We start from the raw sequence: 14,938 nt of genomic DNA, 5'->3' as shown, positions 1-14,938 counted from the left end.
ATTCTTAATTAACAGCAAGAAAAATAGAGAGCAAAATTTACTTAATTTGAAAATGAAACAAACTGCAGGATAGGCTGATGTTACATCTGTCTCACAATGTAACTAAAATACCTGCAATGGTGGAAAGGAATATCTAAGAAAGAGAGTCTGGCAGTGACCCCATAAAGCAGCCCTTTCTTCCGGAACATCCCAAAGAAACTCCTTCCACTCTCCAACCATGGACTGAGCCTTCATGCATGAACATAAACACAGGGAGAGAAGGAGATTGTAAGAGGAATAGATTGATAAAAAAATTGCAGTCATGAGTCAACTACAATGAGAAAGCTATGCAAAAAATAAAGGATGGACAAATCATTAGATAACAACAGCAGATTGCAAGATATGGTAATACGTCATATAACAGAAATCATACAAAAGAAGAAACACCAAAGGGACAAACAATTACACCACCAAGATAGCACATATGACATGACACTGTCCATATGGACATCAATGATATCTCTAGATAGATTATAGTTAAAAGATCTTAAGACAAACACTGAAAGCCGTGGAAATTAAGAACCACGGGCACAAGGATATTCAGAAAGTAAGAAATCTGGAGCATGTACGATCTCATACACAGGTCCAGTATACTTCTCCAAGAATTTGACTGATTAATGATTATTGCTCTTCAAGTCTTTTTTTTTCCTGTTTTCAGTGGTCCATTCAGCATTTAGTACTAAAATTGTATTCACGTAGCCGCTCAATAGCAATTTTAAGTTTTTAACTTCCAAGTTGTGAATGTGGTAAAATGTTGCATTTAACATTAGGCTCTTGATCATTGTTAATTAATATAAGAAATAAGTGACCTTCACAATCAAGATGTCCTTTTCCCATTGCCCTCAACCCCAAAGACATTAACTTAGTTTGATTTTGAAAAACATACTAAACTATGATCAATATATATACAAGTTGTTTTAAGTTTTCATAAAGTCATCCTTTTCTATTGGAAGTATTTCCATATGTTAATGTCACTATAAATATCTTTAACAAAAGTCTCATTTGGCTTTCTAAGCCAACTAAGATTTTGGAACATAAGAGTTTCAAAGTCCATGAAACCTTTGATGGCTCTAGAAACAAGAATTGTATTGCTTCAAATTAAGAAAGAAATGGCTACTGAGATGCACCACTCTCTGTAAATGCCATGGCAATCTAAGATTGATTCCCGTGACCAGTCATGTTGCACATCCTTTATTTTCCCCACAACTAGAACCGCCGAATACTTGTTACAGCACATATGACATATCATTAGGTTAATTTTTTCTAAACCCATGGGAATGCATACAATTCTTCTTTCATCAGTCAGTCGAGAAATCAAATCAGTACGCTTTACTATGTTCCTGCCTCCAGTCAAGAGAAACAAGCATAGGATTTGATATATCCTTTCTTTGATTGAAACAGCTCCTTTCATCTTGAATCAATTGAGTAATTAGTTCCACAGAAATCTATGTAAGCGATTTTTTTTATAAATGACACAATATAAGACTATTGTGCATCAGAACTTTTATGTCTTCACTGACTCAATAGCGCAAACACTTGAAATGAATTCCTCTGTCCATTCAATGGATGACACAAACTGTGAGGTGACTTATATATTATGTTGCAGCCAACCCAAGCCCCTCCCCACACCAAATATCCCCTTCAGAAGACAAGGAAAAGGAAAGAGAAGTATAAAAGGGGATTAGAGAAGGGAAGAAAAATTTCCTATGCTATAGAACACAAAGGGGTAGATTGGAACATGGACAAACTGTTCAGGCATTACACTTGAGAAACTGTTATTAGGTAAATAGGATTGTTATATGGTGAACAATACTACAAGGAATGTTGATTTGGAAAGAAACAGAACAAAGATTTCCAAAAAAAAAAAATCCCTAGCTATTTTTGTACTGCAAGTGTTAATTGAATGCATCTTAAAAAAGGAATCACAGCCACAAAGAAAATCCTAACTCACAGAAAGAAACAGCTCTAGAAGAATGATGCTTGAGTTAAAAGCTGACAAGAGGAAAGAGAGTTCTAAATAGTAAGCCGAATACCTGTGTTTTGGTAACATGGTGTGTTGCAGATTTCCAAGACCCACCACTGGCCTCTAAATGCTTAGCCCAATTGCATGCCTGTTCCCAGTGCCCATGTTCCTCTAAAGCTGTTAAAAGTGAAGCATCATCTAGTGGCTCGTTTCCAAGATGTAGGCCATCATTTTAGCGAAGAGAAGGTTCTGCCAAATTTACTTTGAAGTAGAGTCTTTGATAACATGTTGCAGCAGAACCTCCATCACCAAAATCAGTGGCAGTGAGGAGGTGAAATAAGCATCTTTTTTCATAAGGTGAAGGACATCTTGAGAGCAACGCATTAGCAGCTTTCACAGCAGTAGAACTTATCCATACACTTCCAATTTTCCCTTCTTTTCCAGCTTGTGTGTATACATGAGGTTCTTCCTTAATTCTAGCAGAAAAGGATCCCAGATGAGCTGATGCTTCAGAGAGGCGCATTTGAGAAAATGCCTGGAAACGAAACAGCAAGATTTGGGGTATATGGAATTAGACAACTGTTATTATATTCACGACATGTGTATCTTATTAAACAAAACGACTTAGTTACACATAATATTACACAATAGGAACAGCACTGCACATGATATTGTACACTAGAATCAACATCATTTCGTTCTGATGATGCATTATTTTTATATTTAGATGTCTGCCAGAAACCAATGAGATATGTTACACATGCAAGGAAGCAACAACACTTCTGTTCTGATTTAGTATTTTTAAGAGTGTGCTAGACACCAATGAGATTGTATCCCAATATTTTAGTTCTGTTCTTTTTTCCTAAAGCTTGGAGTTGCAAGAGATAATAACTTTAAAGAGTAAAGGGAATCCTTTATACAAAACTAAGAAAGTAAATCCTTCATCCTTTGCTTGACAACCATAGCATGCAGCTTTCTCTTAACATAAAATGGCTCCATATAAAAAAAAATGAGTAGCCATCCGTTGAACTACTCTTGCCAAGTCCCCCAAAATTTATCTCTCCCCCTTTCAAATCCATTGCAATTAGCAGATCAGCATGGGAAATAAAATTAAGGATACCGATATCCACTTTCAAGGAAGCAATAGAAGTCGTGAAGGAAAAAGAATGAAGATGGAAAGAATATCACTTCACAGTGTTATATCACCAAATTGCACAAACTAAGGGGAACTAAGGGAAGGCAGCAGCAACCAGGGATAACTTGACCAACACGACACCATTGTTACAGGTGCATAAGTGAGGAAAACGTATAACATGACTTGATAATTATTACATAACAAGTCACCCCAACCCCAAAGAAAACTTACCACTAAATATATAAGTCAAAAGCTTTAAAGTATTGATTACATCTTTTTGTCCAAACAGTGAAAAGGATCCTGCATATACATCTGGAAACACTATTATTCATGAGTAGTAGCTATAAAGCAGCAATTCTAAGACCAACTTGAGACTCTACCCAGGAGCTTTCTCATAACGATGCAAGTCAAAATTGCACCTTGCAATGTGAAAAACCATGAGGGGACAAGAGTGGACTACTAAAATATTATGAATGTAAGGAGTCAATTATGTCATGAGACAATCAGCTGGGTGGCAATTTGAAAAGCTGTGAATCTCAACGTTGTATTGGGCACTGCTAAAATGTGTGACCATCTCATCTAAAAACTTAAGTTGTTAGAAAAAACACTTCATATATTCTCAACACACCCTCTCAATTGCGGGCCTAATTCTTTTCCATGGCCAAGCACATGAAAATTCTTTTTTAAAGGGTGATGGTGAGACTCGAACCCAGGACCTCTGCCTTCTTAAAGGGTGTGACCATCTAATTTAAAAGTTTAAGTAGTTAGAGAGAGCACACTTTTATTTACCTAGTTATTATATTCTCAATTGGCACCATTACAACTACCAATATTGTGCTTTCAATATGGCAAACAACAAGGGAAGACAGCAAGAACAGTGATGAAACGTTTAACAACTGTCAGTCTGAAGCTAAGAAAATTTTCAGCAATTATAAGATTCTGAAGTAATGCCCCTTCATTTAAAAAAGGTAACGTGTAGTTGACATCAACGGCTCAGCATACCTGAAGAGCTCGGATAAAAGGTAAGAGTGAACATGAAGGAAGAAACATTTCAAAAGCCCTGAGCAGAGGAAGGAATAAATGTTGTTCACAAAGCACAGCAACCATTCTAGACAAAGAACCAGCCACTTCATCAGAGTCATTTGAAACTTTCTCGTCCTGATCAACTTGCTTTTCACATTCCTCTCCAGCAGTCATGTCTTGAATTCTCACATTACCATCTGCCTTTCGTACATCAGGGATTGTGAAAATTAAGGAATTCACTGACACAGGCTCCATGAGTCGTCGACGCTTTGGGTTTTTGCGATTATAATGAACTGTAGGTGCTTTGGCAGATGCAGGTAGGGAATTTGTGGCTTCCACAGCAGCTGCGACATTGTTTGCAATCTGGGAAGCAGCATTATTAACTTTGATGGCTGATGTTTCCCTGTAAAGGATGTCCATGGGAAATAAATTTCCAGAAAGTAGTGAGCATCTATGAAAGAAGGTAGAATTTTATTAATTAATGGAAAAGAAACAGAAATTATGATGGCAACCTTGCTGCAGTTATTTCTAGCCAAACTGTCAGGCAAGACAACGAAGAGACGTCTGGAAAACAAGAAGCAATTGCAGCCAAAAGTGACCAGCATAAATTCTTTGCTTGCAGAAGAAGAGCTTCTCCAGGCCTTGCTTGCCTCTCGCATTCAGCGATAATTCGAAATAGTTCGGCCGGTGCATACACATTCTCATCTGGAAATGATGTCCCATTCTTCTTTTCTCCAGTATCTGAACTTGATGAAGAGCTAAATTTTTTCCTTGATTATGTACTCTTCAAAATTGTTAGTATGTGGGTTTTCAGACGTGCAAACCCGAACTCCTTTAATGCCTGACAGGTAGTACATAAATCAAGTGAGATGAAATTATGAGTTAGCAGCAGAAGGTCTTTTCCTCATCCAAAATAAAACTGAAAGGAGAAATTTGTAGCAGTAATGACTTAGCAAGGGAACATGTAGTGATTGCCAAGAATTGGACCTTGGGCCTCACTCAACCCAAAAGCTAGCTCTTGAGGGGAATCGCCCAAAACCATATAAGAAGACCAATTACCCATTTCCACAACCGATATGGGATTTCTAACATGCCCAAGACTGACATCTGGAGCGTGCACATTATAACATGGTGGTCCAACATCGGATAAACCCATTCCAATTACCCCAATGACTTTAGTACAACTCAACCCCAAAAGACAGTTCAAGAGGTCATGATGGTGCGGTGAGTGTGGATAGTTAGTGGTATTCTTATATAGTCTTGAGCAATCCTCACCTTGTGCTAGCTTAAGAGGTGGAGATTGCCCAAGAACATATAAGGAGATAACAGCCCATTTCCTCCACCAACGTGGGAAATGTAACAGTGAAATAGATATGAAACTTACTACTTCCATCACTGCCTCCAAGGTGTAGCCTCCAATTTGAGTTTCTGAGAGAAAACCAATCTGGGAAAAAAAGAAACACCCATAAATAGTCCATAGCAAGAAAAAGTTTTAAGTCAGCAATGCCATTTAATAAGCTCATACCCAGTCATTGTCTCTTGCTAATAAAGCAAGATATCTGGTGCTCACAGGAAGTTGATGCGCCTGACAAAATGTTGTTACCAAACTCCAGTGTTCACTAGCAGTTTTTTGCTGAGACCTCAGTTCAACTCCATCACCGTTACCAGTTAACAACCAAGAGCCACAAGTCACTCCATCAGCTGATGACGGAAGACTTGATGTTTCCAAATGTTGCAGGACAAGCATGAGAGCTCGAGATGGCTGTCTGTCAGAGGTTGTGTACTGATCACTTTTTTGAATAGCTTGATTGAACCAATCATTCTGGCAATAATCATCTGCCAATCCTCGTGCTAGAGATTCAGTGATATTATTGTCACTATTATTTGAATGAAATGAAGACCCCCTGGGGGAAAGTTGTTGAAGGTGATTGAAACAAGGGCCAGATTTATTAAAGGAGGCTATTCTTCTCAAAGCCGCAACATCAATTTGGAGTATACCAGGAGATAGACCACACAACTCCAATAGAAGAGCACAAGATGCCACCAACACTGAATCAGCGAAATGCACAATAGCAAGGGGAACAACCTAAATATGTAAACCAACAAATGCTTAAGAGGAATAAAAATCAGAATACGCTATCAACAGAATGTGAAACTCTGAGAGTTCTTGCATATACACTTCAGCTTGTTTTATAGAAGTCTCTCACACATAAATGGACTATTTCATCATAGGACTCTTGTCTTTCAGCGATTTGTAGTCCAGCATAATAAAGAACAGTCTTCTAGTGCACTCCAACCAAAGAGCATTTAGAGAAGGTGCATCTTCTAAATATTTATATTCTTTCAATACATTATTCTTATGATAGCTCTTACATAGTAAGTTCAACCTTTTTTACTACCTTGAAGCATAAATAAAATACTTATCAAAAAACTCGAAGAAAAGTAAGACCCAAGACAAAAGATATGAAAGCGAAACTATTTGACTGTAATTTGATTCAAATGATACCAACTATGACTATTAATATCAGATATTTTCACTAACATGCTGTCACAGAGGTGCAGTAGATAAAGCATCTTGAAGTCATTCACACAAGATTTTTCAAAATTCTATTGTTTAATTGGCTCCTTAAGAACTTTTCTATAATATATGATGATGAAAGAGCAAAACGACACTTCAAGAACTGTAGTGAAAAGACAGTTTTTCCTTGTATACTAACATAAGTGTGAGAAATATTGGAGAAGAATATTATTGAATTATTGTCGTGTCTACATTATTACATTGAGACCCCATTTATAGACACTACAATACAATCCTTTACCAAGTAGGATACTATTTACTATTCCTATTTCTATTCCTATTCTATTCTAAATAGGATTGTATAAACCTATTCCTATTCTACTAGGATTGTATAAACTTATTCCTATTCTAGTAGGATTGTATAAACCTATTCATATTCTAACAATAAGGTATTTCAGTTTTCACATTATGACTATGAAAGGACAAAAGAAGTAGATATAGGGTTGATATGACTGAAATTAGAAAAAGAAGAATGCCAGTTTGTTAACTGATTAGAAGAAAATGATCCTTACAGATGAAAGAAACAACTGTTCGCTCTGTGTAATAGGTGAAAGAAGCATCTGCACGTCTGACTGGATGTTCGTTTGGCCTTGCACTGGAGTCCCATGCTGCCTACGTGAACTTTCTGACTTCAACTTTTGAACTCTATTTGACAGCAGCTGATTAAAAGCTGCCAATGCACGTCCACGATGTAAATGGTGCTCAATTCCGACTTTAGATTCCTAAAGCCAGAGAGTGACTTGGATTAGGGATGATAACATGAACACGGTTAAAAATTAGAGAAGGACCCAGAATACATGGAAGGCAAATTGTGAGCACCTTAACAAACTTTCAAATTCCATCAAAGATATTTCCAACCAATGAAATCTGAATATATCCATTTGGATGACATCAAAATACAAGAGCAATAAAATATTGTGTATCCTTATCCTATGCCATGAGAATTACTACGTATAATTTAGCAGATGAAAAATTGGACTTTTCTCTGAATATATCTTTCTTCTTCATTTTCTTACACATAGTATACTTTTGCTTCAAGCAAACGGCATCCACATATGATAATTAGATGGAGAATCCATGTCTTCCCTTGGGAAATCTCACTTTTATTTTTTCGAAAAAGGGGGTCTATGATCCATGATATGATGCACACGTTCCACTTCAGGATACAACAACAACAACATACTCGGTGAAATCCCATAATTGGGGTCTAGGGAGGATAGAGTGCATGCACGCCTTACCACTACCTCATGGAGGTACAAAGGTGGTTTTCAAAAGACCATCAACTCAAGTACAGCAATTTCAGGTATAAAGAAGAAGAAAACATGAAAACTAACAAGAGAAGCAATGCAAAGCCTACAAGAAAAGAATATGAATAACAACAAAATAGTGCAGTAGTCGAAACACAATAAACAAATGATGATAGATATCAAAATCTAGAACGGCAAGAATACGGCCAGTTCAAGGAAACACATCAACAAGCCTGAACCACAACACTTCACTACCTACTAACTTTCTATCCAATACACGACCTTCACACCCTCCTATCTCAAGTCATGTCCACAGTAATCTGAAGTTGCGTCATGTCCAGTCTAATCGCTTCTCCCCAATGCTTCTTTGGCCTACCTCTACCTCTTCTCGTACCAACTACATCCAACCTCTCGCACCTCCTCACTAGGGCATCTGCACATCTCCGCTTCATGTCCATACCATCTCAATCTCACTTCTCTCGTCTTGTCCACCACAGAGGTCACTCCTACCTTACCCGGATAACCTCATTCCTAATCTCATCGCTTCTAGTATGCCCACACATCCATCTCAACATCCATCTTCTGAACATGAGGTTCATAACTGGACAACACTTTGCCTCGTACAACAATGTCGGTCTAACCACCACTCTATAGAACTTACCTTTAAGTTTTGGAGGTATCTTTTTATCACAGAAGACTCTGGAGGCAAGCCTCAACTTCATCCATGCCGGGAACAAGAGATCTTTAGCCAGACACAAGATCTAGTCAAAACAATTATAAGGCTGGATACCTGGACGACTAAGATTGTTCAAATATACAGTATATTGACATACATTTATAAAGGAAATAAAAACGCTAGTGAAGGAGAAGTTCGAACTTATTTTTAGGTCGTCTTCGCATGACTTTATTGGACCTATAAAAATGTGCGACATAACTGTTAAGTGTTGATCCTCTCGATTGGACCTATATTGTGTCTGGTGAATGAATTAATAATCCTAACATATATTAGCCAGTATCTGGATAACTATTGTTTTATATAACTGAGAAATCCCCGAGGTCTAGCGGTGCACAATTCTAAACTCAATGGATAACGGGTTCGCCTATCTACCCTTCTCCACTTAAAATACCAGATTCTGATAAATTTTTCTGTGTTGAATGTGACATTTTGTCCTATGAATGTGCTAAAGCTGGTCAGCATGCAACATTGAACTCGTCATTATTAAATACACTACCAAACTAAACATTATATGATTATAAAGAGTCACCAAAGGTGAAAAGCCTCAAAAGGGTGCTGAGGAAGTCATAGAAAATGGTCCGGACAGTAACATTATCGTTGGAACCTTATCAAATATTTGCCGGAAAAGGGTTAACAGTCAATAAAAGTTGATGGAACCTGGATGGGTGAGATCAGAATCAAGAGGCGACCTCCAACAAGTGAAACAGTGGCCCAAAAAATGGCAGGAATGACAGCATGTGCCAGAGGTAATGGCGTGTGACTCCCAGAAAAAAGAGATTTTGGTAGCACATGAATTTGGGGCTTAGGTTGCACGAGCCTGCCGACCTTACTGGTGGTACCGATTTATGTGCAGTGCCTCCGGGAAGCAATGCCACCTCAGAGTGCTTGACAATGGGATTTATCTTCTATTATGTCACTAATAACTGCATATTGACTATTTTCTCACTAAAGGTCCTGATACCATGAGAGATGAGAATACATGCGAGAAAGATTGAGATGTCTATTTCATAATGATTTTCCTAAGCTATTGGATGTTTAAACAGTACACACATACATTCTAAATTAGGAAAGAAATAAAGATTATACACCTTATCAAAAGAATTCAAGACTACATATAATTAACAATAAACATCTTTCTAGTTGATTCTACAATGTTATACAAAATACTCTTAATACTTACAATAATTATATGGGCAAAGCATTGAAAAATTGCAATTTATTAAAAATACATGAACTAATAACAATATTAAAAATTATTTCCATCTTTCATTATAAAAAAAAAATAACAATATTAAAATTTCCAAAAACAAACCATTCTAATTCAGATTAGAGATAAAAACAAATCTATAAGTTAACACAATAATTACTAATATATTCATCCCTAACGTTTCCTTAACATCAGTAGATCAATCTGTCTTCTATATTTATTTTTTAGTGGTCTCCCTTTAAGATAGAGCATGTGGAAGTTGAGGTGTGTACTGTGTAGTGGCCGTACTAAATGGCCAATTAAGTGATGGAGAGCACCTAGCTTGAGTTGCACTGAGGATTAAGCACGCCTCAAGCGGGCCTAATCTTTTTATGGGCAAGCATGTAAAATCTTTTTTTGACTATAGGTGGCGGTGAGACTTGAACTCAGAAGCATACGTAAATGACACTAAGGGGTCGTTTGGTAGAGTGTATAAGAATAATGTCAAATAGGGTGTATTAGTAATGCTTGCATTAGCAATGCATGTATTAGTTATGCTTGCATTAATTATACATAGATTACTTTATGCATCGTTTGGTTTGATGCATAAAAAATAGTATGCATTGCATAAAAAAATTAATTTACAAAGATATCCTCCACTATTATGGTGGAAAAGATGTAAAAAAGGTTTTGAGGGGCAATTGGGTCTTTAATCATGCTAATGCATGCATTATAATCATTGCATTGCTACTACCTAGAAATTCATGGTATTAGCAATACACACCTTAATACACTATAGAGTGTATAACTAATGCCCATAGGTTGGAAAAGAGTACCAAACAAGATACTAGTAATACACAAGGCTAATGCATGCATTATTTTTTCTAATACACTCTACCAAACGACCCCTAATATCTCAAAAATTTAATATTAGTAAATGATCACAGAAGCATTACTCGCCTTTAATGAAGAATCATACAGCTCCTCAATGTGTTTCTGGATGGCAACTTCCCAGGACAAGGGACTGATGTCAGAAGGAACAATGTCCCTCAACAGAGAGGGAGAATCCACTGGCAAATTTGCAATCGACTGCCAACCAAGTGGGCCCTACCATAACAGAGATATTACAACCAAGCATGAAACAGGCACGTTAAGAATTTGATAGTTAGAGTTTGTTAGAATTAACTTAGAAACTGCCAAAGATAGACTATTGTCTCCATAGTATATAGTAGTTGGAAAATCCTACATTGTTTTCCATCCCATGAAACCTTTTTAAAAGAGCAAGTGAGTAAGTTAAACGACAACTGGAGTTTCATAGGCAACCTGTACATAAAGCTGAATTAATCTCCGGACAGCCTTAGGGAACCAGCATGGAAGCATCTGTGAGAGTGAAGTATCATTGCTGAAGAGAAGAATACACTCTCACGCCAATTCAAATAGTTTAATAAATCAGAATATCCAAACACTGCAGAAGACATAGTTAATAAGGAAAAGGTTATAATCAGATAAAAGCGCAACTTTGGTTAGGCCTACGTGACTCCATTACTGGAGAACTTCTTGAGGTCCTTCCAGGTGACAAGCAAATTTAGGGGCACAAACCTAGAGATATTAAAAAGTAGCAACTTACATTTCGGTTTAGGACCTATACTGCTGCAAGTTGGATCTTGTCCAAAACATGCTGCAGTTAGTGCACACCACAAAGTAGGAAAGCACTGGAAGAATGGCCTAAGATTCTCCAATGTACACTGTACAAAACTATAGAGCCTGTTCACGCTACCACTGCTCAAGCAATCTTGAATCGGAATTGGGGCATACATTAATGTGGCCAAAGCTGCTATTACTCCTGCTCCTTCCGCGATGTCATCAACAGTACATATTATATCATCTATATCCATGGTGCTGAAACTGTTACCAGAAACTAAATTATGTGATACAACAGCACGGGCATTAGAGAATGAAGCTTCATACTCTTTCCCCTTGACTCTTTGCAAAAGCAACCACTTGGCCCATTGGTTATCTCCCTGATGATAATATAGAAAGAAAACAAGAAAGTTAGTGAATTGGGCTGTCAAAAAGGACAAAAAGATAGTTCAAAAGTAAACCACCTGGGAGTATGCAATGAAGGAGACGTTTTAAGATTGCATCCTGGTGTCCATTATGCAAAGAAGCTGAGGAGACTATATAACCACTTGTTCTGCATTGCAAAAGCACAGCACAGTTATGGAACCGTCTTTCACCGATTGCATGGTTTCAACAGACAGTTTGATACTTCAGCCTTTCAGAAGTGGAAATCATATGAACATGGGTTTCCATTATGGCCGAGTAACAATCAATAATAGGATTGAAATTCTAAGGTTCTCACATAATGAAAATCCATACTGGATACCTAAGCCAAAGCAAAATATTATCACATAATGATAAGTCGAGTTTACTCACTGCTGCATCCTGCATCCAAGAAACTGATTCATGATCTAATGCCAATTTGTGGTGGTCAAGGTAAAGATCCAGGAAATTCAGCAAGTTGTGCTGTGAACAGTAGTGTACGATAACCTTATGAAATGATTGGATGGAATCTGGATGAGTTCTGGCATTACTAATAGCCAGTACAGATTCGACCAGCTATCAGCGGGCTCATCGGTCAGTAAAGATTTATGCACATCACGAATAAAACCTGACTGGGCAAGAAGTGCCACAATATCTGCAGTAGATCCCCAGTAATCCTTCAGAAAAAATAAATTTCTTAGCAAGTTCCCGCTCCATAAGCATTAGCAACCACATGGAGCACATACTGTGCGCAGAAAACCTGAATATTTGGACACTCGGTACATTCATGCAAACAGCATCCACCTCTTCAAGAGAATATATGTAACTGCCACAGTCATGAGGTTTCTGAAGATATTCGTCAACAGATGAAGAGCGTACACCATCCAAACTGACACTGAGGCTTTCACTGGTTAATGCATATGATGGGATTGCCTCTACGAGACTTGATACATCCAACCAGTCACTATGGCGAATGTGGTAATCAAGTTGTGACTCCCACAAAACATTAACCCCCATCAGGGAAGGTTGATCCAGAACTATGTGTCAGAAAATAAGATTATGGTTATTGCCAGCAATGCAGATTTAACAGACCAACAAAGTCACCTAAACACTTCTCTAAAAAATAAAATAATTAAATTTGCTTTTCAATGTCATGTATTAGACATTTGTTTGGTTTGAAATATATAATTAAGATAAAGTACTACTACTAATGTTTACTTTGTTAAAATTTTAGGTGTCTCATTTTGTATGTATATTTATATTAACATAAGACACTCAAGTTTTGTTGTATGGGAAGGAATAAATGTACATAAACTTAAAATTTCTTGAAAAATTTTAATTTTTTTTTTTAAAGTTTAAGATGGGTCTATCTATGCACTTTCTCTATGATGATTCTATGATATTGGATTGTGTAGGGAATAATTAAATTTTCTTTTTAAGAAAGTGGGTAAAATATTGGAACATTAATAATAGGAAGTATAGATTAATATAATGGTTAATTTTGGGGACCAATTAGATAGTAGTAATATAACTTTTCGTAGCATATTAAATGATTATGCTTAATTTTTTTCTATTCCCCATCCCTTTCTCTCTTTCATTCATGAATATCAAGTGCGATGTGTTTGCCACGTTTCAAAATACCTCTTAGATGTGTTTGACATCTAACACATATCATTAATTGTCAAGGCAAACTCAATTTTCATATCTTAATTATTAATTCACAACATTTCATAAATAAAACAAGTATCAAAATTAAATAACATAATAATTAATTATGAAATAATTAGTATATGGAAAAGGGTTATATTGTCCTTTGTTATACTATTGATTCATATATGTTTTAATTAATGTTAAACTAAGATTACTCTCAGTCCACATATTTTTTTTTAGGAAAATTGTATGAAATAAAAAATTATTAATTCAAATTAAATGTTATAACCATAGTTTATTTTATTTGTAATTCGCAGGAAACATTCCATGTTTTTTGCCATCCCATTTGTATACCGAAATATACAAATGCAGGACCCATTTGTATACCGAAATATACAAACAGATCAAAATATACAAATGTAGTGTCACGCCCTGAGCCTACACCCTGGGCGGGATTGGCACTCGAGAACCATTGATGGCCCCAAGCGAACCCTTGGCCTGACTTAACTTGTAGCAGAAGACTTAAATAATAAGGAACAACCTCAAAAGATAACTCATGCAATAACTTGGAATGTCTTAAAAGAACATTCGACTAGCCAAAATGACAACTTACTGTCTTAACATAAACAATTGAAATGGACATACTAGAGAACTATAACTATCCGTCTATGAAGCCTCTAAAACAATGAGGAATGTCGGGACAAAACCCCTGTAACATCCGGCAATTTGAAATAGCTAAGAAGAGGTTTAGAATTTGAAAATTTTCAATTTTTGAAAAGGATTTGAAAATCTGGAAAATTTGGCTAAGTATGAAATCAGTGATTTTTGGCCAACTTTGAGCAGTCATAACTTCTAACTTCTAGCTCAGGATGATTTAGGAGTAGTTCCAGTTATGGTTGTGAAGCTTGCGGAATTATCTTTCCAACGCCGCTGAGTTTGCTCAATTCCGAGTTCGTATGAGCGAGTTATGGCCTTTGAAAGTTGGGCAGTTGACAAGGAAATCCGTCCGGGAATCATTAAGGGCATTTTGGTCTTTTCCCTAGCTATTTCTTTTGAGGATGTATTGTTGTATAGGGCTGATCTTTGGATCATTTTGTTCCATTTTTAAGAGAGTGAAGGCTAGGGCTTGAGAGTGAAGAAGAGAAGAAGAGGAGAAGAAGAAGAGGAAATCGAGGATATCAACAAGTTTCCGACAAGATCATCGTGGATTTTCGTCGGGGGTGATCCCTACCAAGGTATGTGAGCTTTTAGTGTTGGGTGATCCTTTCCCCCACACACCTAGCCCTTTTTATGTATTAAGGAAGGATTGGATTCGTTGTTAAGGTTGTCGATTGTTGA

General features: G+C 36.9%; 1 pseudogene; it reads right to left on the bottom strand.

Moving 5' to 3' along the window:
• The window catches only part of LOC102588238 (uncharacterized), a 20,020-nt pseudogene extending 7,026 nt beyond the window's left edge, over nt 1-12,994 (bottom strand).
• Between the last annotated feature and the right edge of the window lie 1,944 nt (nt 12,995-14,938).

The sequence above is a fragment of the Solanum tuberosum genome, unplaced genomic scaffold (assembly GCF_000226075.1).
Source record: "Solanum tuberosum cultivar DM 1-3 516 R44 unplaced genomic scaffold, SolTub_3.0 scf00830, whole genome shotgun sequence".
NCBI lineage: Eukaryota > Viridiplantae > Streptophyta > Magnoliopsida > Solanales > Solanaceae > Solanum > Solanum tuberosum.
Note: the sequence above shows the minus strand (reverse complement) of the source record. Positions and strands in the feature narration are given on the sequence as shown.